Below are 26,373 nucleotides of genomic sequence, written 5' to 3' on the forward strand. Positions count from 1 at the left end.
GCCTCGTCTAGTAATGCCCTATGAGTTTTGTGGCAACTGTACAGATGATGTTTTTTGGAGGCTGCTCCTGTCTTGCCCTTCTGACAGCAAGCAAAGTCCACTTTATTCAATAAGGCCTAGAAGTAGCGCTGTGGGGTTGGGTGCTGTTTTTCATTTTTGAGTCTGTAATTATGTTTTTTTTAGATTGTATTTTAATGTATCATCCCATTTTAATCCATTTTCATGATGGCAATAAGCTGCCTCGAGTGCCATTTCTTTTGAGTGGAAGGCAGGGTGCAAATCAAGATGTAGAAAGATTTGTTAATTGGGATTAGGTTTAAAAATCGCTAAAAATCAGGGCATGCTCAGATTTGCTTCAAACTTGGCATGAATGTGGATACATGGATAAGCTCTCATGGTGCTGATTTTGAGGTTTCTAACGTTAAAAGTAAAAAAGTTATAGACGTTTGATTGTCAATGCAAGTCTATGGGGGGAACACGGAGCTCCAATCCGGATCTGGATCCCCACAGCGGAGCAGAGCGGACCATAGGCGGATCCGTGTGGGGTGGAGCGGAGCCGACCTGGAAGTTGCGGAACAGGATCCAGAGTGGATCAGGGGGTCCGTGCATAGCCCTATAGCCAATTCGACATCCAAAATAGCTTTTCTGCTATGAAACTGAGCCACAACGTCTTCAACCCTGACCATGGCCACAGCTAGACGTAAGGTTTATCCCGGGATCATCCAGGGTTCACCCCTGCCTGAGCACTGGATCCCCTGTGTGTCACCTAGATGAACAGGTTTGACCCCTGGATTATCCAGGGATAAACCTTAGGTCTAGCTATGGCCAAAATGTGCATTTTGAAAAGAAAAGGTAGCCACAAACGGGATGTCCTCAGCATCACTTTTGAAAATGATCTGAGCCTCCAAAGGAGTAGCCCTGACTTCTTTTCCGCACAATGATAGTAGCTTGCTGTCATGACTTTGCAGTTTCCTTGGTTGTATCTCTGCACTCAGAACACTTGTCTTTCACACAGTGCAAAGATTGATAGCCAGTAATAATATTTTTTGTTGTTGCTGCTGCTGTGTTCTCAAAAGGCATTTGATGATGCGGTTCAAGGCATTCCTATTTCTCAGAATTTTATTATGCAGCAAGGTGACATGCATCAGGCCAAATGCCGGAGGCCCTCAAATGGGGGACAAGGTCCCCTTGTGACAGTATATGAATCAGAATGGCTGGAACCTTTTTTGGTGGGTTGCACAACTGTCTCCTTCTGGTCCCAATGCATTGGGGCTGCTATTTTAAGGGCTTGTCATGTCCCAGGAAAGCAAACACACACACACACACTAATGAACGTTATCATCGCTGAACCCTGTAGCAATGGTTGGTGTAGTGGAACTAAACAGTTATATCCACAATAATTGACAGGGGGCTAGGTTATATGGAAGTCTAGCAAGACACAGGTGGGTTCATCAGAATAAAATGTTGGCTGGAGATGAGAAGAATTTAACCCACTTTCTGGTTTGCTGCCAATGTCTTGATCATCAGGTGCATAAGTCATATGTGTGCTAATACAGTTTATTTATTTATTTTATTTATTTATTACGATTATGTACCACCCCCATAGCCAGGGCTCTCTGGGCGGTTTACAGAAATTCTAAAATTAAGATAAAAACGAATATACAAAATTTAAAATTCTGAAACACAGAACATGCACACATAAAGCATTAAAAACTGTTTGAAAACTGTTTAAAAAAAAACTGGGATCATCCCTGTGTGTCCACATGATGCACAGGGGATCCCAGGATCCCCTTTGGGCCCAGTTTTTCCATGGTCTTGGGCTGAGCCTGAGACCGCGGAATGTGTGGCCTATTTCCACGGGTTGACCTGGCTCCGCGCGATTGCTCGCATGGAGCTGCGAGCCACGCAGAGGGTGCAGCGCTCCTCAGGAGTGCTGTGCCCATCACGGTTAGGGTGGGGGGAGTGGGAAATTGAAATGAAATTTTAAAAAGCACCTACCTTCAGCACACGAGTATTCGTGCACTCCTCTTCCTTTAAAAATAAAAAATGGTGGGCGTGACACCTCTCTTCCTGAGGTCATTGTGCCTTACATGTAAACAAGGGAGAGATCTCATGTTAATCACAATGTGAGGTCTCCCCTCCTTTGCCGCAGAACAAAAGGTAGGTCTAGCTAAGGCCTGGGTGACTTTGGGCCAGTTACTGACTCTCAACCTAACCTACCTCCCAGGGTTGTTGTGAGAATAAAACGGAGAGGAGGTGGATCATGTAATATGCTTTGGGTTCCTTTCAAGAGGAAAAAAAAGTGAGGTATAAATGCAATAATAAAATACAGGTGTTTGGGGATACCCCCCCCCCACACAGATTTTTTTTGGGGGGGTGTACTTCTGAAAACCATGGGGTTTCCACAATCCTACATATCCACCCCTCTTGTGAATGGAGGGTCCCCATTTTGACTTCAGCATCAACAACACTGAGAGTCTGGACACAGGAAAGAAAAGGAAGAAAACCTGTTTTTCCACACATGCACCCCGTTGTCCAAGTGTGCGTGATCAATGCTCAAGTTCAATGACAGGTCTAAATTTAGTCCTCTCCTGCCTTGGCGCTATCAGGATGAAAAGGCACAGTATTTCAGCTAATCATCTTTCCCCAGGATTCCTCATAATGGTAATGAAAGTCACAGATTATGAAATTAGCCTACTGTTCACTTGCCTCCAACCTTTTGTACAATTAAATATAACATTAATCAGTGCAATCACTTTCTCTTGGCAAGCTGATTTTTTTGGTGTTTTTCTGTTCCTTAAGGGCAGCCCTGCTGGATCAAACCAAATCCACCTAGTCCAGCAACAAGCCATATCCCACATTGGCCCTTGCAAAAATAGTAGGGATGTGCTCCGCTTCTAATCGGACCGGAGAAGCAGGAGCGGAGCGGGGGGCTTCGCCTGCCCTTAAGGCGGAGGCGAAGAGGATTGGGGGGCCGGCGGAGCATGGCGGAGAGGATCGAGGTGAAGGCGGATCCTTCGCCTCGATCCGGAGCTCCGCCGGAAAGGTAAGTGGGGTTTATCGGGCCCTGCCACTGTCGCTGTCGCCCATGTGGCGACAGCGGCAGGGCCCGGTAACCCCCCCGCCCTCCTCTCCCTTACCTGCCACTGTCCGCGGTCCGTCAGTGTCTTCAATTGAGCCCGCGGTTCCACCAGGAAGTCCCAGACTTCCTGGTGGAACCGCGGGCTCAATTGAAGACGGCGACGGACCGCGGACGGAGGCAGGTTAGGTCCCCCTCTCCCTTGGTCCCTTACCAGGCTCTGCCGCCGTCGCCGCATGGGCGGCGATGGCGGCAGGGCCCGGTAACCCCCCCCCCGCCCTCCTCTCCCTTACCTGCCTCCGTCCGCGGTCCGTCAGCGTCTTCAATTGAGCCCGTGGTTGAGCGGAGTGGGTACAGGCGGAGTGGGGGCGGGGCGTAGCGGCCCATTCTGAAAATGGCGGATCTGAAAATGAAGCGGAGTGGGGGGTCCGTGCACACCCCTAATAAATAGAGCAGTGATCAAATGGGAGATTTGAGCAAATCTCCCCAAATTTGCACAAATCGCCTCTGTCGGCTTAAGCAGGGCTGATGAAGGCCTCAGCTAGACCTAAGGTTTATCCTGGGATCATCCAGGGTTCGCCCCTGCCTGAGCACTGGATCCCCTGTGTGTCCCCTAGATGAACAGGTTTGACCCCCGGATGATCCAGGGATAAACCTTAGGTCTAGCTATGGCCTCAGTCTGGTGAGGAAATTTGTGCAAATCGAACTGGGAATCAGGAACCAGACAAGCGGTAGCATGCATTGGACAGCATTTTTTTTTTCTGGAGAAGTGCTCGCACCCGGGCTCATGTTCAGACAGGGCATCCATGCATGTTTTGTGAGCAAGAAAATGTAATGATCGAACATCGCTGTCCCTGACCAGTAGCAGAGATGAGAATGGGCTTTCTTTGGTCTCCTGGCTAGTGGTGTGATGAATGAGGAGGCCCTTTTCCTTCTCGTTTCAGCATCCTAATCACAAGCCATGATATTTATACCGTGCCATTAGCGTACATGACACTTTAATATCAGCGCAAGGCAGGTCTGGGGCCTTGAGGAAACAGGAACCTTGAACACCGTAACTGAAACAAATGTGTTTCGTTCCAGTTAATGATGTTCTAATGCACAGCATGACTTCTATTTACTTTGGGGGTGGTGGTGTGGTGGGGGTGATTCCTTTGACTTCTTTTCCTGTTCCTTTCGTGAGTTCTGCCTCAGTTGCAGTGAGATGTGCTTGATCTCAATATATATAAAAAAGGAGAACCGGGGTGGTGGAGAAGAAGAGCCTCCTGAAACAACAGCACCCGGGTGAAGAGTAATTCACAGAGATTACACTCCATTAACGCTCGAAGAGTGAAGGTCAGGCAGCTGGCAGCTCTTTCTATTAAAAAAGCTGCACAGAACGAAAGGGAGCCACACTGCCACAATCCATCAAGAATGGATTAAGTACAGTAAGCAGTTTTGCTCTGTTGGAAAACAGGGCTACTGCTCAAGAATCCCCTTTAAGAAGGAAACTGTTAAAGCATTCCCTTTAAGAACTGACCTCAGGAAGTTGTCGCTCTGGCCACAGCTAGACCTAAGGTTTATCCTGGGATCATCCAGGGTTCGCCCCTGCCTGAGCACTGGATCCCCTGTGTGTCATGTAGATGAACAGGTTTGACCCCTGGATGATCCAGGCATAAACCTTAGGTCTAGCTGTGGCCTCTGTTTCGGAACTGCATAAAAGAAGGAAAAGGAATAATTTCACTGTGGAGCCAAAGTAAGAAGAGGTTAGATTCACGGTCTAGGATCCAACCGTCGAGGGCTCCAGCTGAGGGCAGGCAAGAGCTGGAGGAGTTAGGCTGGGTGGAAGCCAGAAATCTGGAGGTGTAGAAGAAGGACCAACTTTTCTCCTCCAGCGATGAGGACCCCAGATGGCTAAATGTTACCACCAGTATCAGAGGCAATATGTCTACGTACACCAGTTGCTGAGGAACATGGGCGGGAGGGTGCTGTTGCGCTCATGTCCAGCTGGTGGGCCTCTCATTGGGTCAACTGGTTGGCCGCTGCATGAAGAAAATGCCAAATTAGATGGACCCGTTGTCTGATCCAATAGGACCTATTATTATTTTGTTTTGTTTTTATGGCATTAAAATCGCCTTTGCATGTTTCGGCTATTTCTCTCTCTCTTGAATATCCAAGAATGGCTATTGAATCTTGCTTTGACTCTTACCACTTCCAACTGGTGCTATATAAATAAATAATAATAATAATAATAATAATAATAATAATAATAATAATAATAATAATAACTGCTAGAATCTTTCCCTTCTCTGTTCCCCTTCAGAACTAAAAAAAAAAAGTTACGCTGTCTCTGTTGGGTTTTGATGAAGATCTTGAGCCAGGCTTGTACGGGCCTTTAAAAGCACCAGTGTTCTCATTTATGACACCGAATTCATAAAGAGACCCGCTGCAAGGAGGAGGAGGAATTTCCCCAGCACGATGCCCTTTCCATCAGAATAAATCAGACTAGTAAAACTATCACTTCTTTTGCCACTTTCCAAAATTTACATTGCTTAAAAAAGAAGGAAAGAAGAAGAAGAAAAGAGGACATGTCTTTCATTATCTAAATTAAAAATGATGTTTTGGTCCTTGCATCCCAGGGAGACAGAGCGAAACTTCTAACGCAGTACCCTATAAGTTATCCTGTCATGTATTGCTGGATTTTGTATTCGGGGGAGCAGTTTCACACCGTGTTATTAATTTCTTGTGTAGAAATGTGGAGCGGGGCACTGCACAGTGTAAAGAGTTGTTTACAATGAATTCTTTTCTACTTCTTTATGGTTAAACATTATTTTAATGTGGATTTTGGCAGGTTCAGCTTTGTTTGCAAATACTTTGGGTGTGGGGGTGTATGTGTTCTGTCTAAACTTTTGTGTTCCTTATTTATTTACAGAAAAAAGGAGACCTTCCAGCAGGGGGGAAAAAAAGAAGAAGAACGTAATGTGGATACCATGACACGGTGGAAATTGCCTATTTTTCTGCTGCATTACTTCGCTGTTGTATACTCTTGCTTCTATGAATAGCATCAATTTATTTACTTGTTACATTTATATCTGGCCCTTTCATTCAAGGAGCCTGAGGGCCTTGCTAGACCAGGGTTTAGTGTGGTGCGAGGCCCGTGCTTGTCCCTGTGCAGCCAAATGACGCACAGGGGATACCGGCCTCAGACAGGGCTCGAGCCTCCCTGGCACCACACTAACTGGAACCGCTTGTAGTGCAATTCTTCCTGTGGTCCCAGTCTCAGGTCAGGCTGAGGCCGGGACCACGGGCGTGTGGACCGTTCCACCGCTTTTCCCAGCTACTGCACTTACGCATGAGTAGCTGGGAAAAGTAGTGGATGGGCCACAGTGCTCTCGCCCCTTTCCCCTCATCCCCCCCACAACCTCCCCTGGCCTCTGATCCCCCCGTCTCCACGTCCATGTCTCACCACCACCCCGCCCCCATCTGCTGTGTCCTGCTGCCGCTGCCACCGCCAATGTCCCCAGTCGCTCTGTCCCACTGCTGCCACCGCCGTCGTCACTGTCCCCAGCTGGTGTTTCCTGTTGTTGCCATGTCCGGCCTGTGATGTGTGCTGTCGCCGGACATGGCAACAACAGGAAACACCGGCTGGGGACAGTGATGGCAGCGGCGGCAGCAGGACACAGCAGGTGGGGACGGGGGGGGTGAGACATGGACATGGGGACAGGGAGGATCAGAGGCCAGGGGAGGTCATGGGGAAATTGGGGGATGGGGGGACCCTATTTTTTTAAAAAAATACTTACCTGGTCGTTGGTGCGCTCCTGCGCACACGACCGCTTTAACTGAAAAGAAATGGCAGACGCAACGGGGCTTCCCTCGGCCCCGTCGTGCCTCAGGTGTAGATGGGGCCTACAGGCAGTAGGTCTAGCAAGGCCCCCAGATGGCATACATGATTCTCCTCCTCTCCATTTTATCCTCACAACAACCCTGGGAGATAGGTTAGGCTGAGTCAGTAACTGGCCTAAAATCACTCAGTGAGCTTCATCGAAAAGTGGGGAGTAGACCTCAGATCTCCCCAGTCCAACACTCTAACCACTATACCACATTGGCTCTCCATTTCAGCATCATCTCAAACCTCAGGATGAACCTCTTTTAACAGTGGGGAAATTCTCAAAATATGGGACAAACTGAATTTAAGACTGGACAAATGAGAAATTTAGAGTAACTGAAACTGACAGATTCCTCCATCCCATGTTTCCTCAACATTTTCCAGCCTGTGGGGCAGTGAAATTGGAGGGACATTTTCACTAAATGCCTTTCTTTTGTGTGTGCACAGTGGAGCTGGAGGGAAAGAAAATACTGAGGCTATTCTAGAGCCAAGCCAAAATGCCTTTGAATTTTGACTCGGCTCATAAATAAGCTTTAACCCATTCAGAGTTGTTTTCATTCCCTATTCTTTCTCCAAAACTAACCTTCCCAAAGAGAAAGAGAGAGAGAGAGAGGCAATGGAGGAAATTGGAAAATCACTACTAGATGATGCATTGATGGTGCTATATAAATAAATAATAATAATAATAATAAGATAACTCAGAGGCCTCATCTACACCAAGCAGGATACACACACCCCTAGAGGTTTTGTGAAATGGGATGAAGGAAGCTCAGAACCAGGGACGTGTGAATCCACAAAACCCAGGCCTGCTGACCTTCTCAGAATTCCATCCCAAAGCTCATTCTGACTTGTAATTTGTTTATTTGTTTTCTTTTTGTATGAAAATCCACGTGCATTTCTCTGCATGCTTTCCCAAATGGACACATCAATGGTACGCACCTCTGAAATGCATGCAGTCTTCTCCCACTGATTCAAGACTATTTGTGTGTATGTTTCAAAAAGCACACAATTTTCAAATGTACCGCATGCAGTCAAATGCAATATTTTTGGTCCACGAATCCCATTGCATGGAAATGTATGGATTTTGACCACAGATTGTGTTTGGCCTCATCTACACCAAGCAGGATATTCCACTATGAATAGCCCTGCTCTGCCTTCTCATCTCCCAATGGAGGGGCAGACCAACAGCTCCTTCTTCTTCCCCACAGGGTTTCCCCTGCTCACTATCCTGTCTCTTTCTGCAAAACTATACACTATACTGCTGCTAGCACACATAAAGCTCAAGGTTCTTGACTGTCTAAGAGAGCCAGGGCATCTCCATGTGAACTGAGGCCAATGGTTCTTCCAAGTAGAAAGATGGGTGAGTGTTTACGTTTTGACTTCATGGAGCTTGACCAGCTTCAGGGCTGTAAAGCAATCATTAAAATGTGTCGAAGATGAATTGGAGAAAGCAGAAGAGAGTCTGGGAGGTTGGAGAGACGCTTTGCGCTACGTTATGGTCCATAAATCATCCAGTTGATGGTGCCAATACAACCCTGAAGGTCGCTTACAGGTCTGGTTTTGGTGCCAAGTCCATCTGTTATTCCCCTGCACAGGGGGACAATTCGGGATATTGCTAGGAGAAGAGTGAGGATTGCCAACAGGTCCACAAGTATAGTGCAGAGATGGCCTTGAGGTTTGCAATGGATATCCTTTGAAAGCAGAGCAGTTTTCTAACTTTCCTCATTCTCCAAGGGCCCATTTGTATGGTTTCAATTGTGGAGTTGCACCGTTCTCATGGACAACATCATGAGAACATCTTCCTGTTTTCATCAGAGGTCTCTCTGTCTGAACTCCCAGAGAGTTGCTGCCAGTCAGAGTAGCCAATACCGAGCTGGGTAGATGAATGGCCTAGTTATACGGCAGCTTCTTGCATTCACGGCGAGCCTCACCTCGTGTGCTCGGCAAATACCAGGCTCCAACGGCTCAGAAAGCATCTGGCTTCTGTCTGTGCCAGAGAGCCAAAAGACAGAAGTAAGGAAGTGGAGAAAAGATTGTGAGGAGGTGCTGCTGCCCCCTTTTTAGAGGTAATTCCACAGCTGCTTTAAGATCAATACTTCTCCGTAGCTTCAGCTGGCGTTCTGAGCATTCACCTCCACCACAAACATCTAATCAGAAGAGGGGAAACACATTTAACTCCGTGTCTATTGTAAATCAGTGGAGAAATTACAGTTATTATGCCGGCACACAGTTGATCTGTGTGTACCTGAATAGCACTAGATCAGACACTGCACTACAGGGTAATCCAGTAATCAGGCATTATTTGCCAGGAGGATGTCTGCTTCCCCTTGTACGGTATTTGCTCTTTTTCTTGTTAATATCACACTTCTTTTTCCTTTCCTTTCCTTTCCTTGGCAATTGTTGCCATTGAGGAGAGGAGAGAGGGAGAGAAGAATGAAAAGGACTGATTGCTCAAATTGCTCGGTGTCAGAAACAGTCAACAAATGTGTTGGGTGTACGTGAAGGCAGAAGCACAAAGAATTATCATCATCATCATCAACATCATCATCATCATCTATTTCTTACTTGCCTCTCCAATTGGATTGAAGTGGGGAACAACCGCAAGCATAAAATACATTAAATACTGATTAAAAACATAGTATACACTGTTAAAAACATCCTAAAAGCATGCTAAAAGCATCCTAAAAGTATCCTAAAATTCCCCTGGATAGGCCTGCCGGAAGAGATCAGACTTGATAGGTTTCTTGAATGCTAAAAGACTGTCAAGCTGACGAGTCTTCTCCGGCAGGCTATTCCACAGTCTAGGAGCAGCAGAAGAGAAAGTCCTCTGGGTAATGGTTATTATTATTATTATTATTATTATTATTATTATTATTATTATTTATATAGCACCATCGATGTACATGGTGCTGTACAGAGTAAAACAGTAAATCGCAAGACCCTGCCGCATAGGCTTACAATCTAATCATAGTAAAGCAATAAGGACGGGAAGAGAATGTAAACAGGCACTGGGTAGGGTAAACAGGCACAGGGTCGGGTAAAACTAACAGTGTAAAGTCCAAATAACATCAAGTTTTAAAAGCTTTAGGAAAAAGAAAAGTTTTTAGCTGAGCTTTAAAAGCTGCGATTGAACTTGTGGATCTCAGATGTTCTGGAAGAGCGTTCCAGGCGTAAGGGGCAGCAGAGGAAAATGGACGAAGCCGAGCAAGGGAAGTAGAGACCCTTGGGCAGGCGAGAAACATGGCATGAGAGGAGCGAAGAGGATGAGCGGGGCAATAGTGTGAGATGAGAGAGGAGAGATAGGAAGGAGCTAGACCGTGAAAAGCTTTGAAGGTCGACAGGAGAAGTTTATATTGGATTCTGAAGACAATTGGAAGCCAATGAAGAGATTTCAGAAGTGGAGTAACATGGTCAGAGCGGCGAGCCAGGAAGATGATCTTAGCGGCAGAGTGGTGGACAGAAACCAGTGGACTGATGTGAGAAGAAGGAAGGCCAGAGAGAAGAAGGTTGCAGTAGTCCAACCGAGAAATAACCAGTGCATGAACAAGCGTCTTGGCAGAAGAGATAGACAGAAATGATCGAATCCTGGCAATATTATACAGGAAAAAACGACAGGATTTAGCTACTGCCTCAATATGAGGAATAAAGGAGAGCGATGAGTCAAATATGAAGCCAAGACTACGAGCTTCCTTGACCGGAGCCTAGCCTTTGCTGACTGCAGTAGATTCTTCCCAGAGGGCCTGAGTGTGCGGGGTGGATTGTATGGGAGAAGGAGAGCCCGCAGGTAGCCTGGACCCAAAACATCTAGGGCTTTAAAAGTAATAACCAACACTTTGTATTTCACCCAGAAACTAATTGGCAGCCAGTGAAGAGATTTTAAGACTGGTGTGATGTGGTCACCCCAAGGTGTACCGGTGACCAGCCTGGCTGCCATATTTTGAACTAGTTGAAGTTTCTGGGAAAAGCACAAAGGTAGCCCTATGTAGAGCGCATTGCAGAAGTTGTGCTTCAAAGTTACCAGCACATGCACTACTATCTTTAGGTTTTCTAACTCTAGGAAGGGGTGCAGCTGGCATATGAGACGAAATTGATAGTTGGCACTGCTGGCCGTTTTCCCATTACATAAAGAAACGTGTTGTCTGAACTGAGCCATCCTATGAGTTAATGTAGAATTCTGGAGGAGTAAAGACATTGCCAGGAGGTGTGGCTCAGTGGTTCAGCACCTGTGTGGCATGAGGAACATCCCTGGTTCAACCTCTGGCTTCTCCAGGTAGGGTTGGAAATATCCCTACCTGAAACCTCAGAGATCTCCTCATCTCTATTGGTATGATGCAGACGATAAATTAAACGGTTAAAATGTTTTCGCTTCCCTTCTTGAGGGCAGCCTTAGCAACGCTGAGGGAGGTGATTTATCTCTTAACCTTCTGGCCTCCTATCAATATTACAGGCCCGTCTTACCAGCTTCTCCGTTACCGGGCATCATCTGATATTGAAGGAAAAAAAAGAGGAAAATCAATATGACTTTGTGAGTGAGACATCTTTATCTCTTCTGTTCTCAACATAATCTATAGTGTTTTTTCTCCATTTGTTACGTTGCTGCAATGCTTGCCCTTTTGTTTCTCCTCAGGACTGAAAAAAATTCTGCCAGATGTGTTAGATGTAAAGGTGGGTGAATTCACATTGCAAGTTCATGTTGGCTTGTTAAATAGGGGTGTGTGTGTGTCTTGTTCAGGCATGACCTGTATTTGTCATCCTGTGTAGTGCAGCACTCAGTGAAACACTAAGGGCACATCTACACCAAGCAGGATATTCCACTATGAAAGTGGTTTATTTATTTATTTATTTATTTATTTATTTATTTATTTATTTTATTATTACACTTATAGACCGCCCCCATAGCCAGAGCTCTCTGGGCGGTTTACAGAAATTCTAAAATTGAGATAAAGACAAGTATACAAAATTTAAAATTTTAAAACACAGATCATACACACATAAAGCATTAAAAACTGTTTAAAAAATAAACATGTGGGTGATTAAGATGTACTGCCATATGCCTGGGCAAAGAGGAAAGTCTTAACCTGGCGCTGGAAAGATAGCAGCGTTGGTGCCAGGCGAGCTTCGTCAGGGAGATCGTTCCATATTCTGGGGGCCACCACTGAAAAGGCCCTGTCCCTCGTTGCCACACTCCGAGCCTCTCTCGGAGTAGGCACCTGGAGGAGGACCTTAGATGCTGAATGTAGTGACTGGGTATATTCATGTCGGGAGAGGCGTTCCATTAGGTATTGCAGTCCCAAGCTGTGTAAGGCTTTATAGGTCAAAACCAGCACCTTGAATTGGGCTCGGAAACATACAGGCAGCCAGTGCAAGCGGACCAGAGCAGGTGTTATATGGTCGAACCTTCTGGTTCCCGAAATCAATCTGGCTGCTGCATTTTGCACAAGCTTCCGAACCATCTTCAAAGGCAGCCCTACATAGAGTGCATTGCAGTAATCTAACTTGGAGGTTACCAGAGCATGGACAACTGAAGCCAGGTTATCCCTGTCCAGATAGGGGCATAGCTGGGCCACCAACCAGAGTTTGTAAAAGGCGCTCCGTGCTACCGAGGTCACCTGAGCCTCAAGTGACAATGATGGATCTAAAAGGCATAATATAAAAGGCATATATAAAAGGCAGGAGCCACACTACTGCTTTATAGCAGTATTGAAGTGCACTGACAACTGTTGGGGCCCATTGAGATATACCATATTCTATTTTCATACTGCTATATCCTGCTTGGTGTAGCTCCTGTCTTTATATACCACTTTCATAGTGCAATATCCTGCCTGGTGTAGATGAACCCTAAGAAACACACTAACACGTTTATTATGCAACCCACAGTATTTTGGAGAAGGGGGTCAGAATTAAGAGTTAAAAACTGAGGCCTCTGCAAATCTTCGCTTGAAAGTTTTAGGAACTCAGAGGACCTTGAGCAGAACTTTTTTTTTCCAAATCCAGGTTGCTGAACTTGTATTTTCCAGGTTTAGATGCTGACCCCATTTATAGAATAAAAAGCTGAATTGCAAGAGAGAAAAAATTCAATGTAGTGCTGTTTTAGGCTGTCATCTCTTCACAAGGCAACCAATGCTAGTTTAAAATATATCATGATTTTTTTTCCTTCCCCCAATTTCGACTCAGGACAAATGTAAAGTTATTACATTAAGGGATTAAGGCAGCAGGGGAGGTAATTATGCAAGATGATCCATAGACTCGGCAACTGAAATAACCAACCTCACAGGTCTGAAATGTGGTGGTGTGTTCAGCTAGGATTGGGAGACTATTATAATCTCAGGGAGGAGGTGGATATTTTAAAATATACCAACTTAGCTGGATGAACAGAACTTTCCCTGGTTATCAGGCAAGGGACATTTCTCAGTACAGGAGGGAGAAAAATAGACTTAGGGATGTTGACAAAGTTCACATTTAACTGGTGTGTAAAAATTCTTCCAACTCATAATGTTTGTATGAAAGTTTGAGGTCTACAGAGGCAAAGTAAAAAAGGTCAGGCCTTAGGGAGGCCTGGGGTTTTCCTGTTGGGAGAGGTACCCCTGAGAGGAGTAGTTGATTTTTCTGGTTAAGATTCATCCACCAGTTAAGTTTCTGTTTCTGAGTTAAGTAGTGTTTCTCCAGGTTTGAAATTGTACTTTCAGTTTTTTGTTTTTTTTAGGGAACAGGGGATAAAAGCACAGAGCCAGCCAGAGAAAGAGGGCAGAAAAAGGCAAAAGCATGTGGAAGCAGCAGCTGGAAAAGTGTAAATGCAGCTAGGGTAAAAGAACTTGCATTTTTGCAACTTTTATTTTCTTTTAATGCTTTAGTCAGCTCTATTGACTATACACCCTCTTATCTCCTGAGGGAGATAGTCCAACTGGAATAGGCCCTGGTGTTCCATTTGGCTGCTCCTGTCTCCTGATTTCACCTCCTGCTTCTCTTCAAGCAAATAAGCACATATACACCCCCAGTTAAATGGGCCTCTGAGACCATCTGAGTCACTTACTGGTCGGGGGTGGGAATGAAGGGGCTATAGGATTATGTGGGCCCCGGCCTCTCCACTCCCTTCCCTGCCTGCCAGGATGCCCCCTTTCAACATTGACAAGGTCATCTGAAAGCACCCAGCATGTTCTTTGCACAACAGCTGTGAGAGTGTGGAGCTGGTCAGGGGCAAGGGCAAGAGAGGAATCTAATGTTGGATCCCCCCCTCCCAATGTCATAGGATAGCCTGTGGGGCCTGGAGGGGGGTTCCAAAATACCATATGGTCACTGGGATGTTCTCACAGGGCCAAAAGGATTGCTCTGGGGATGTTCTCTGCATGTGTGGCCAGCAATCAACATGTAAAGCACCCAGAGCCACCTCTGTGGCAGTTGCATGAACAAATGTTCTTCCGTGCTAAGTATTTACTCTCAGTAGAATTCAAAACGTTGTTTGCTGGGACTCCATCAACTACTACTAAGCCAGGTGGATGGAAAGGGTATGTACCCAACCCCCATACTAGCTTGGCCTGTGATATCTGGGTTTCCAGTTATAGCTTTCTGAACTGATGGAAGTTAGAAGGGCCTCTTACCCCCACATACCCACTTACACTAGTTGTGATGTTGCATACATTGTTGTTGTTGTTGTTGTTGTTGTTGTTGTTGTTGTTGTTGTTATTATTATTATTATTATTATTATTATTATTATTATTATGCCCTCTCTGTAGTTAATATCAAATGTGAAGGAAGCATTTCTGGTGTATGTGTGTGTGTGTGTGTGTGTGTGTGTGTGTGTGTGTGTGCTATCAAATTCTGGAGCTTAGTGTTCATTTGTTTTGATTTTGCAAGGCAGGTTGTCATTTTCTCTTTGTGCTAATGTAGGAGCAGCATTTGAAGTGCTGGTTTTAATAATGATGATTAATGGTAGTTGTGTGTGTGTTTTCATCTAAAGGTTTAACGTAACTGATGGAAAGGTAGGATGGCAGTGAATGTTCATGCTTTCCTGTTGTAAACACCAGAGGGATTAACACGAACTCTAAATAAGCTATAGAGCCAGGGCCCAGAATTTTTCAGCACGGAAAAGTATCCCTATCTTGTCCCTTATCTGGCTGTCTTTTAAAATCCCAGTAGCACTACACCCATCAAAATAACTAGCGTCACTTCCAGAGGCATCATTGTAAGTACAGACTACAATATCAGTCTTGTCTGGTGATTTCCCAACAGCATCCAGTGGGGATTCTGTTGATCTGGATTCACTTTTTGGAGTGGAATTGAACTCCTCTGAAGGATCAAGAATGCAGCATGTGAGTTCTCCCTAAAATACACAATCACCTTAGATGTTCAATTGTCATTGCTGATGGAGCATGCCTTTATGAAGGTCACAGGTGGTAAACCAGCGAAAGACAACCTCTCTCATAATACTAAAACCTGCCTTCCTCCAATGAATAACAGGCTCAAGTTAAAGGAAGCCAGATTCCAGCTGGACATCAGGAAAAACATCCTGACTGTTAGAGCAGTATGACAATAGAACCAGTGACCTAGGAAGGTTGTGGGCTCTCCCACACTAGAGGCCTTCAAGAGGCATCTGGACAACCATCTGTCAGGGATGCTTTAGGGTGGATTCCTGCATTGAGCAGGGGGTTGGACTCGACGGCCTTGTAGGCCCCTTCCAACTCTGCTATTCTATGATTCTATGATTCTATGAAGCTAAACAGTAAGAAATTCAGGACAGATACAAGCAAGGACCTTTTGACATAGCACATAGTTAAACTATGGAATTCGCTACCACAAGATGTAGGGATGGCCATCAGTTTGGGTGGCATTAAAAGGGGATCGGACAAATTCATAGAAGATAAGGCCAACAATGGCAACTAGTCATGATGGCTCTATCCTACCTCCAGGATCAGAGGCAAGATGTCTCTGAATGCCAATTGCAGGGGAAAATGACCACGAGGATGCTATTGCATCCATGTGCTGTTGTGGGCTTCACATGGACATCTGTTTGGCCACTGTTGGAAACAGCATGTTGGATATGCTTTTGGTCTGATTCAGCTTGTCTCTTATGTTCATAGAGCCCAGATACCTGTGAGCCTTCCAACACAGGAGATGGACCCTAGGTGTGTGTCTTACCGGTAAGCTATGAGATCTCTCTCCCTGCAACTCCCTACCCCAAACAAGGAGGGATATTTACAACAGGATGAATCATGCTCAGAAATGGCAGAAACACATTTTCACATGAAAAGAAAAAATACAAAGCTCCCAGCCTGACACAAACTCAAACCGGAACGGGCTTAAAGATGGAATTTGGAGAACACCTGCAGGCTCAAGTTGTAAATATCCCTCCTTGTTTGGATGTGCTGACTCAGGCATCCCCAGTAAACACAGATAACTTTATCTAATGCAGGGGTGGGGAAAACATAGACTGGGATCTGCTGGTGGATCTGGGGATAATTTGCAGCATGATGGGCAAATATGTTGAGGGGAGACATGAGAGCACTCTTCAAAGACTTGAAAGGTTGTCACACAGAGGAGGGCCAGGATCTCTTCTCGATCCTCCCAGAATGCAGGACATGGAATAACGGGCTCAAGTTACAGGAAGTCTCTGGCTGGACATCATTGTCTGACTGTTAAAAGCAGTACGACAATGGAACCAATGACCTAGGGAGGTGGTGGGCTCTCCCACACTAGAGACCTTCAAGAGGCAGCTGGACAACCATCTGTCAGGGATGCTTTAGGGTGGATTCCTGCACTGAGCGGAGGGTTAGACTCTATGGCCTTATAGCCCCTTCCAACTCTACTATTCTATGTTTCTATGATTTCTGACTCCCAATTGCCTAACAATAGCCACAATTAAAATCCCCCCACCCCAAATTAGGTTGCTGAAAAAGCAAATACTTGGGGGTTAACCCAGTTTACTGCTAAAGGACTTCTGAGCATGGTTCAGGTCCTGGTCACCAATTCCTGGGATGAGCATATGCTCACAGGCATGCTGTGCCTTAATTCTTCGTGTATGTCCACTTGGCTCCAGTCGGTGGATCTCAGGGTTTTAGCTAAAAGCAAAGTAGATTCCACAAGCTTATGGTCTGCCCACCCCATTTCAATGACTTGGAAATCAACTCTGGCTTTCAGGCAAGTTGGTAGAAGAGAGAACAAAAGCCACATGAAAGTTGCAAATGGAAGTGTATTCGGTTTCATGGCTCATTGGTACTCAAGAGACTCTTTCACAGATCAACAGCCTGTGCTTATGGATCAGCATTGAAGGGTTGTAACTCAGTGGAGGTGATAATTGCCATGGAAAGAAAAGACTTTACATTACGGATCACCTGATTGGAAATGTGGCAGTAAATATCACCCCTCTTATTTGCAATGCCGTGCAATAACCGCTGGATTTGGATTGTACAGTAGCTACTGAAGCAACCCACCTAATTGGAGGAGGATAGTTTTACAGTCTGCAGAAAATGACTAATAAAATTGCCAGGACTCTGAGTGCAGGTTAGACTCCAGTTAGGCTTTTAAAAATCATCTGCACTGATAGACATGCAAACCAGTGTTGTGCAATGGTTTGAGCAGGTTTGAGCAGGGATGGGCGACTTGTGGCCCTCCAGATGTTGTCCATCACCACTAGCCAGCATAGCAGATGTTGAGGGATCTTAGGAGTTGTAGACCAACATGTTTGCAGGGCCACAACCTACCCATCCCTGAGACTGGCTACAAGTCCTAGTGGCTGTATGCTACCTCCAGTACCAGAAGCAGTGTGCCAATGTATGCCAGTTGCTGGGGAACATGGGTGGGAGGGTGGTGCTGCACTCATGTCATGCTTGGGGATTTCCTGTGAGCAGATGGTTGGCTACTGTGTGAACAGAATGCTAGATGGTCTGATCCAGCAGGGCTCTTATAAGAGATCTGGATTCTAATCCCCACCAACATTGAAGCTCACTGGGTGACTTTGAGCCAGTCACTGACTCTCAGCTTAACCTATCTCAGAGGGTTGTTGTGAGGAGCAAAGGTAACCCCTGAGCTCCTGAGTCCCAGTCCATCACTCTAGCCACTACACTACACTGCTCCTTCCATGGCATTTTTCCATAGATATCATCAGAAGCCAAAGGGCTAGAGGAGGGGTGGGGAACCTTTGACACCCTGAGAGTTGATATTGGTTCTGGGCAGCAAGCATGATTTGGGGAGGGGGATGCCAACAGTGGCCATGGCCACAGCCCAAAGTGAGTGGGACCAACCCACTGCTGGCATGCAGCTCCTGTTATGGTCACCTGGACTCCATTCACACAACCCATTCATAAATAGAGGCCCTTTCTTTCTTTCTGGAGAAGATCTGAAACATCTGAAATAGAGGCAGACCACCATAGCTAGATTTGCCTCTTGTGGTTATACATAGGGATGTGCCAATCAGCAAAACTCCAGCTTAGCAAAATTCTGCAAATTCCATCTTGGGCATCCAATTTTTATTTATTTATTTATTTATTTATTTATTTAAGCATTTTTATGCCGCCATTCAGCCAAAAAAGGCTCTCACAGCGGCTTACAAAAGTATTTCTTGACAGTCCCTGCCCACAGGCTTACAATCTAAAAGACATGACACAAAAGGAAAGGGGATTGGGAGGGAGGAGGAGGGGGGAAAGGAAAGCAAATTCAGGCACTACAATCTTAGTTGCAAAGTTCAGCAGTGACAGTTGACAGTTGGCAGCAGGAGGGAGGGGGCTCTCAGCTGGAGCTGGACCCAGGCACGATAGAGAGGTGCCTGGCTGCTGCTTCCTCCCTCACTGGTGGTCTCTGCAGAGACAGTTGGTAGCATGAGGAAGGGGGGCTCTCAGCTGGAGCTGGACCCAGGCATGATGGAGAGGTGCCTGGCTGCTGCTTCCTCCCTCACTGGTGGCCTCTGCAGAGACAGTTGGTAGCATGAGGAAGGGGGGCTCTCAGCTGGAGCTGGACCCAGGCATGATGGAGAGGTGCCTGGCTGCTGCTTCCTCCCTCACTGGTAGCCTCTGCAAAATTCCACCTCCATTTTGTTTTGTTTTCACATTAAAATCCATGCACATATTTGTGCATACATCCCAGATGTATGCATCAATTGTGCCCATCTTTGAAAAGTATGCATCTTTCTCCCATTGATTAAAGCAAATTTGTACACATTTTTTTTAAAAATGAACATTTTTATGTGCTTCCCCCCAAACGTATGCATGTCATCCATTGGTCCGCCAATCCCATTGCAAGCTCTGGAATGTATGGACTATGACTGCAGATTGTGTCCGAGTTTGTGTTCACTCTGGAAGACATGAATTGGTAAATCCTGATCAAAAATGAACTAAACAAATTTCTCTTACATTCCTAGTTATAAGGCCCTGAATTTTTAGAGCAGTATGACAGTGGAACCCATGACCTAGGGAGGTCGTGGACTCTCCCACACTAAAGGCCTTCAAGAGGCAGCTGGACAACCCTCTGTCAGGATGTTTAAGGTGGATTGCTGCATTGAGCAGGGCTTTGGACTTGATGGCCTTATAGGCCCCTTCCAACTCCACTATTCTATGATTCTATGAATTTGAAAATGCATTTGACGTTCACACCTCTCCCAAGATACTCCACATGTTCTCAGCTGAGTGTTACAAAAGCAGCTGGGCTGCTGCTTTCTGGACACGCTGTTTCTTTCACAGTCATCTATTGCAAAAGAATTGGAGTTTCTCAACAGCACTTTCAATTCACAAAGCACTTTCAATTTCTTCCTGGAACTAAAATCATCTTCATAATGGAACTTTCAGAACTGAAGAGAGGGGGGAAATAAAAAAAAAAAATAACAATAAAAAAATCAACAAAACCATATCGGCAGTAGATGATGACTTTGAAAGGCAGTCTATACGTCAGATGCGACGGGCTAAAGGAAAGCCCTGTCACATCCACCATTTTTTTAATTTTTAAAGGGCCAGGTGCGCAGGAGTGCACGAGCACTAAAGGTAAGGTGTTCTCCGCGATCTCCCCCACCCCGCCCCCCGGCCGCCATCTCTCCCCCTGCCCCATGCGCAGCTTCTCCCAGCTACACGCGAGTAAGCCGCGCAGCTGGGGAAAGCCGCGGAACGGGCTAGACCTTCTGCAGTCCCAGGCTCAGCCCAGGACTGAGGAAATACTGGGCTACAAGTGGAGCCCATCATCCCGGGGCAAGGGAAGGTTGACCCCTGCCTAAACCTGGGATCCCCTGTGCGTCATCTGGACGCACAGGGGCGATCCCAGGTATCAGCCCTGGCTAAACCCTCATCTAGCAAAGCCCCAAGGTTCTATCTAGTCCCCCACTCTGTTCACACAGTGGCCATCCAGCTGTTGACCAGAGACCCACAAGCAACAGTGTCCTCCCACCCATGTTCCCCAGCAACTGTATATAGGTTTACTGCCTCTGATACTGGAAGTAGCACATAACCATCATGACTAGTAGCCATTGATAGCCTTCTCCTCCAGGAATTTCTCCAAACCCCTTTTAAAGCCATCCAAATTGGTGGCCATCACTACATCTTCTGGTAGTGAAATCCATAGTTTATCTATGTGCTGTATGTAGAGGTCCTGCCTTTTAATTGTCCTAGATCCCCCACCAATCAGTTTCATGGGATGACCCCAGGTTCTAGTATTATGAGACAGGGAGAAAAATGCCTCCCTATCCATATTTTCCATACCATGCAAAATTTTGTACACCTCTTTCATGTCTCTCCTTAGCCTCCTTTCTTCCAAGCTAAACAATCCCAGCTGCTGTAACCTTGCCTCACATGGAAGATTGCTCCAGTCTCTTGATCATTTTAGTTGCCCTTTCTTCAAATACATAAAGCACATCCTTTGCATGCATAAGGTAAGGATGTGTGATCACCAAATCACGTGAGGTTCCAAATCATGTGAGCTACTAGTTCCTCTCTATTTAACCCTGGTTAGGCCTCATCTAGAGTATTGCGTCCAGTTCTGGGCTCCACAATTCAAGAAGGACATAGACAAGCTGGAGCATGTTCAGAGGAGGGCAACCAGGAGGATCAGGGGTCTGGAGACAAAGCCCTATGAAGAGAGACTGAAAGAACTGGGTATGTTTAGCCTGGAGAAGAGAAGATTGAGGGGAGACATGATAGCACTCTTCAAATACTTAAAAGGTTGTCACACAGAGGAGGGCCAGGATCTCTTCTCGATCCTCCCGGAGTGCAGGACATGGAATAAAGGGCTCAAGTTAAAGGAAGCCAGATTCCAGCTGGACATCAGGAAAATCTTCCTGACTGTTAGAGCAGTACAACAATGGAATCAGTTGGCTGGTGAGGTTGTGGGCTCTCCCACACTAGAGACCTTCAAGAGGCAGCTGAACAAGCATCTGCCGTGGATGCTTTAGGGTGGATTCCTGCATTGAGCAGGGGGTTGGACTCGATGGCCTTGTAGGCCCCTTCCAACTCTGCTATTCTATGATTCTATGATTCTATGCTCCAGCCTGATTTCAAATACTTCAGTGGCCACTACCATATGGGGCAGAGATGTGTTTCACTTCACTGGCTGCCAATTAGTTTCCAGGCAAAGTATAAAGTGTGGGTTATTACCTTTAAAGCCCTACATGATTTGGGTCCAGGTTACCTGCGGGATCGCCTTCTCCCATATAATCCACCCCGCACACTCAGGTCCTCTGGGAAGAATCTACTTCGGTCAGCAAAAACTAGGCTGACAACTGTTACCCAGAGGACCATTTCTTCTGCCGCCCCCAGACTGTGGAATGGCCTGCTGGGAGAGATTCACCAACTTAAGTCTTTCTGAATTTAAGAAAGTCATAAAAACTGATCTCTTCCGGCAGGCCTACCTGGTCAAATTTTAAGATGAACTGGCTGTTATTTTAATAACATATTAGTTTTATATGTTTTTAATCAATTTTATGTATTTTATAGTATTTTTGTACTTGAAGTTGATTTCCGCCTCGTTCCAGAGGGAGAGGCGGGTAAGAAATATATTATTATTATTATTATTATTATTATTATTATTATTATTATTATTATTTCATCCCCTCCACTCCAAATAAGGCAAGCATAGGAAGCCAGTTCTACATGTGGGCATGGAGAGAGGTTTTCAGAACGGACATGCTATTTACTGTTTTACTCTGTACAGCACCATGTACATTGATGGTGCTATATAAATAAATAAATTAATTAATAATAATAATAATAATAATAATAATAATAATAAGCCGCATGTCAAGACCCCCTTGACTTAAATCTTCCAAAGGAAAATCTGCAGTTCCTTGGGCAATTTTCTGATGAGGAACCATGTGAGCCTTCTGATTCAAGGTGAACAGCTCGGCCTTTTATATGTTACAGACAGATTACATGGTAATTATGACTCGTTCAAAACTCATTTGCAGCAAAGTAGCAGGGAAGGGCTGCAACACCCCAGGGCAGCTGTAACCTACACGCTCTTCTTGTTGAGATTGAGAACAGAGATTTCATTCCTCATGCCTAAACAGGTGTTATGGAGCTTTCAGATACTACCCAGGGTCATTACTTTGCAATCCAGGAACAGAGCTCAGAGAGGATCAGAACTAGGGATATCGCAGGTGCCCAACGGAGTCAGGGAGTCTGAGAGACTCCCCCTGTGTCTACCCTCCTAGATGCTTGCAAGGAAAGAGAGCCCACGAGGGCTTCAGAGCCAGTGCGGACAGAAGTCCCATGCCATCCTACCAGCCTTCAAGCATTTCTCTCTCTCATAAATGGTGGCCATCAAGGCCCCATTTAAGCAAGAACAAAGGTGCAAAGGGAGCATTCACACCTTTATTCTTGTGTAAATGGGGCCTTTACAGCTGCTGTTTATGTAGCAGGTGGGATTAAGTAATTTCTGGAGCCTCCAATGACCCCGTTCAGACAACACGCTAAACCATGCTGCTTAACCACAAAATGGTTAACAGAATGCTTAGATAGATGAAGGGAATTGGCACCAGTAGGAAGGTAGAAGAAAGAGAAACGAGCTCTGGTGCCGTATATAGATAACAATGAACTTTTTATTTTTGTAATGATATGAAAATGCTCGACATGTCGGATTCAGAGGAATCCTTCCCCAGGAGCTAAAACAAATAGATTACAAAACCATTATTTAATATAAAAGGTTAAGACCAAGAACAACACCCATACAAATATAATTGAAATTTGGATATCTGTGATATTATAATTTTTTGTTCTAGTAGCTAAAATATTATGCATATCTATCAATCTTGTAGGAACCCAGTAGGAGCCAATCCCAGTAGGAGCCAAGATTGATAGATATGCATAATATTTATTATGGGACTGTCGTAGTGAGTTTTATCTCTGCCCTACAATCCAAAGACAGAAGCCAGTCCTGCCCAGGACATCTGCATGATCCCAGTTGGAAAAATAAGGTTTGGAGTCCCAGATGTTACTTTTCTATACATCCTGGCAATGATGAAAGAGCTGTTATATTCCCCCGCCCCCAAGTAGTGACACATTTTTATTTACTGTTACATTTCAGTTTGAATTTCAAAGGGAATTTGCTGGCATTTGATTTATCACATGCAACGTGTCCTGGAATGGCTGTTCAGACAAATCGATCGATTCATGTTTCTAAGGCACTCGGGTTCTTCTAACATTTCTCCAACGAACCTCTGATGTTTCCTCCTTATCTTGTGTGTCTGCTGTCTGCATTCTGATTCCCGCTATGAGAAGAATGAAGAACACTTTATAGGTATTGCAGAATCTAGGGGATTTTGATAAAACAATTCCTTTCCCCCAGCTCAGGTTCCTAAATTATTGTATGCATCATGCCTTTATTCATGAGTATAAGGGTTATTTTTTTTTTCTTCACCCTTCTCATTCTTCTTTTTAAGCATCAACCAACATTTCTGCTTCACTCTAGTGATAGCCATGGGAAGGGTCATAGCCAAGGGTAGAACATGTCACTTGTTTCCGAGCTAATTTAGACCCTTTTTGGGTTCCATAGCCACTACAGATGCCATTTTGTTTTTCCTGATTTTGGCATCCATGGGTGTGGTAGTGTGGTCCACAGCAGGGAGACCCAGGAAGCAAAAATGGTCCATGGATCTCCCAAAGTTGTCCACCCCTGGATTCAAAGATCACAAGAATGCAGATCACCCAACACCACCTAATGTGAATTGTTTTGCAATGACAATGGGTGCTTCTTTGCACTGGAAGAATGTCCCATGGGAAAACATGGTTCATTTTTGGTCAGGCCACTGTAATTTTGACCACCAGATACTTTAAACCCCTATTCTAACACAGTGCAAGGCAATCTCCTATTCATCATGCTACATTAAATGCCGTGATATTTCTGGAATGGATTGCTGGGGTGATTGCTATTGAGATAGATGTCTTCAAACTACCTAGTTTTGCAAACAACAATGCTATGATGGTTTAATGGCAGCAGGCTGTTAAGGAAGTACCTTTTAAGCATCTATTGATGGCAGTGTCTCTGGGTCCCTCACAATAATTTACTAAGTCTTCCTACCCTCTTGTAGCCCCTTAAGAGTCGAAGCAATAGCAGACTTGAAATATTGTTCCAAGGAGGCCATTTCTCACTCTTTTTGCTGGTTCAGATTGAAGCGAAGCCAGCGGCTTTCCTTTTAGCTTGGGTTTTCCATCGCTTTGCAAAAGGAAAACGGGTGTAGGGGGAAATGGAAGCTGTCCTTTAATTAAAAATATCACCATCTCATGATGAAGAGCAGTGAACCTCCAGTAATCCCTCCATATAAAGGGAGGGCTAAGAAATTTGGGGGGGGCTCATTTGAGAAAATGTCCTGGGCACCACCACAAAATGGCTGCAATTGCAGGTATCCACAAAGGACAAATAATCTGCCCACAGGTGTGGTCTGAGCTGCAATATTCTCAACAACTCTTCAACTCTCGCAGTTACCAGAACCAACAGAACCCTATTTCACAGCAATCTCAGCTTCCGGGGGGGGGGGAGTTAATTAAAAATAAAATAACTGGGAGGGGAAGGTATCATGGTGCGTGCCAAGAAAGGTGTCCAGGGGCGGATTGGTCCCCATGGACACCATGTTGCCTACCCTGATATAAAGGGTTGGATCCAGGATATGTCTTCCATGAGAGTAAGAACTCCACTCAAAGAAGGTCCCTCTGCCCACTTTTTAGGGATCCCTCCACAGCACTGATAGTCTTGAACACCACATATCTGCCCATCCCTCTGCAAAGCAATTGTTACATCACTTACCTGTGGCTTTTCCCCATGATTTGGTGTGGCAAACTCACTAAGGGTAAGAATCTCCCTAAATGCACTGCCCCCTCACTTTGAGGTGCTATTCCAGTGGTGACAAAGACTATCTTTCACCCTATCCCCACCCCCAAAATAGGATCAGCATCTTCGAAAGTTCCTTTAGTGTTTTGGCTCCTTCTGCCTGAAACCCAGAGTGGATTTACAGCTCCATCGAAATGGGAGTTGCCAGCCTCCATAGCCGAACATCCAACCATCTCACCCTGAACAAAATTAACAGATCTGTCTGCCCGTAACTGAGAGAGAGATAGTGTATTGTTCTACAGCGTCCAACTGATGAAGACTCTTCGAAACGGGAATTGTACCGGACACCTGTATTATTTAGATGCCTAGAACTTTTTAGATGCCTAGATATGATAATGCTTATTAAGATGCCCTGATTAGTGAATGTGTGGGGTGATACAATTCTGTACCTTGACTACAAAAATATTTTTTTCCCATATACTGTTTTGTAACTTGTTATTGTGACTTTAGTGCTGATACATGGAACACTATTATTGTTATTGTTTTCTTTATTTTCTATATAGTGGAAGCTTCTGCACTGTTGGATTTCGTTGGAGGGATTAAGGCGGTGTATCAGCAAGAAGAAAGTGTTTTGTATAGTTTTTACAAACTGTATATGTAAGAACTTTGTGTATATCACCCACATTTGTAATAGATTGCGTCTATCTTATCTTTCACGAGTGAGTCTTTGTGGTTGAGTGCTCAGTACCCCAATTGTGTTTTTTGTCCGTAACTGCTGCCAGTCAGTTTCAACAATACTAGTCTGACTCAGTATAAGACAGCCTCCTTTGTTCCTATGATTGCTCTGATGGCTTCTTCGTTCCATCTCCATTCCTGTGATGGCTCCACAGCAGATGCACACCATGACTGGTGTCGGGCACCCCAGCCTGCGACTTTATCTACAAGATAACAAAATAGTCAAATAAGCAGTCATTAAAAATGCAGGGCTCCAAATTGTAGATCACACAAACCAGTACGAATAGCAGGTTTTGTGCCATTGAAAGAGGGGGCGGGGACACACAAGTTCTAATAAAGACACAGTGTCTGACATGCCGTGGGATTTCACAAATGACTTGCAATTAGAACTGTGCTGAATTATTGATACACAGACAAAGCTAAGCACGCCCTGGGTGGTATTTGTGTAACTAATAATTCCAGGGAG

Source organism: Elgaria multicarinata, chromosome 18, assembly GCF_023053635.1.
Source record: "Elgaria multicarinata webbii isolate HBS135686 ecotype San Diego chromosome 18, rElgMul1.1.pri, whole genome shotgun sequence".
In the NCBI taxonomy this organism is placed as follows: domain Eukaryota; kingdom Metazoa; phylum Chordata; class Lepidosauria; order Squamata; family Anguidae; genus Elgaria; species Elgaria multicarinata.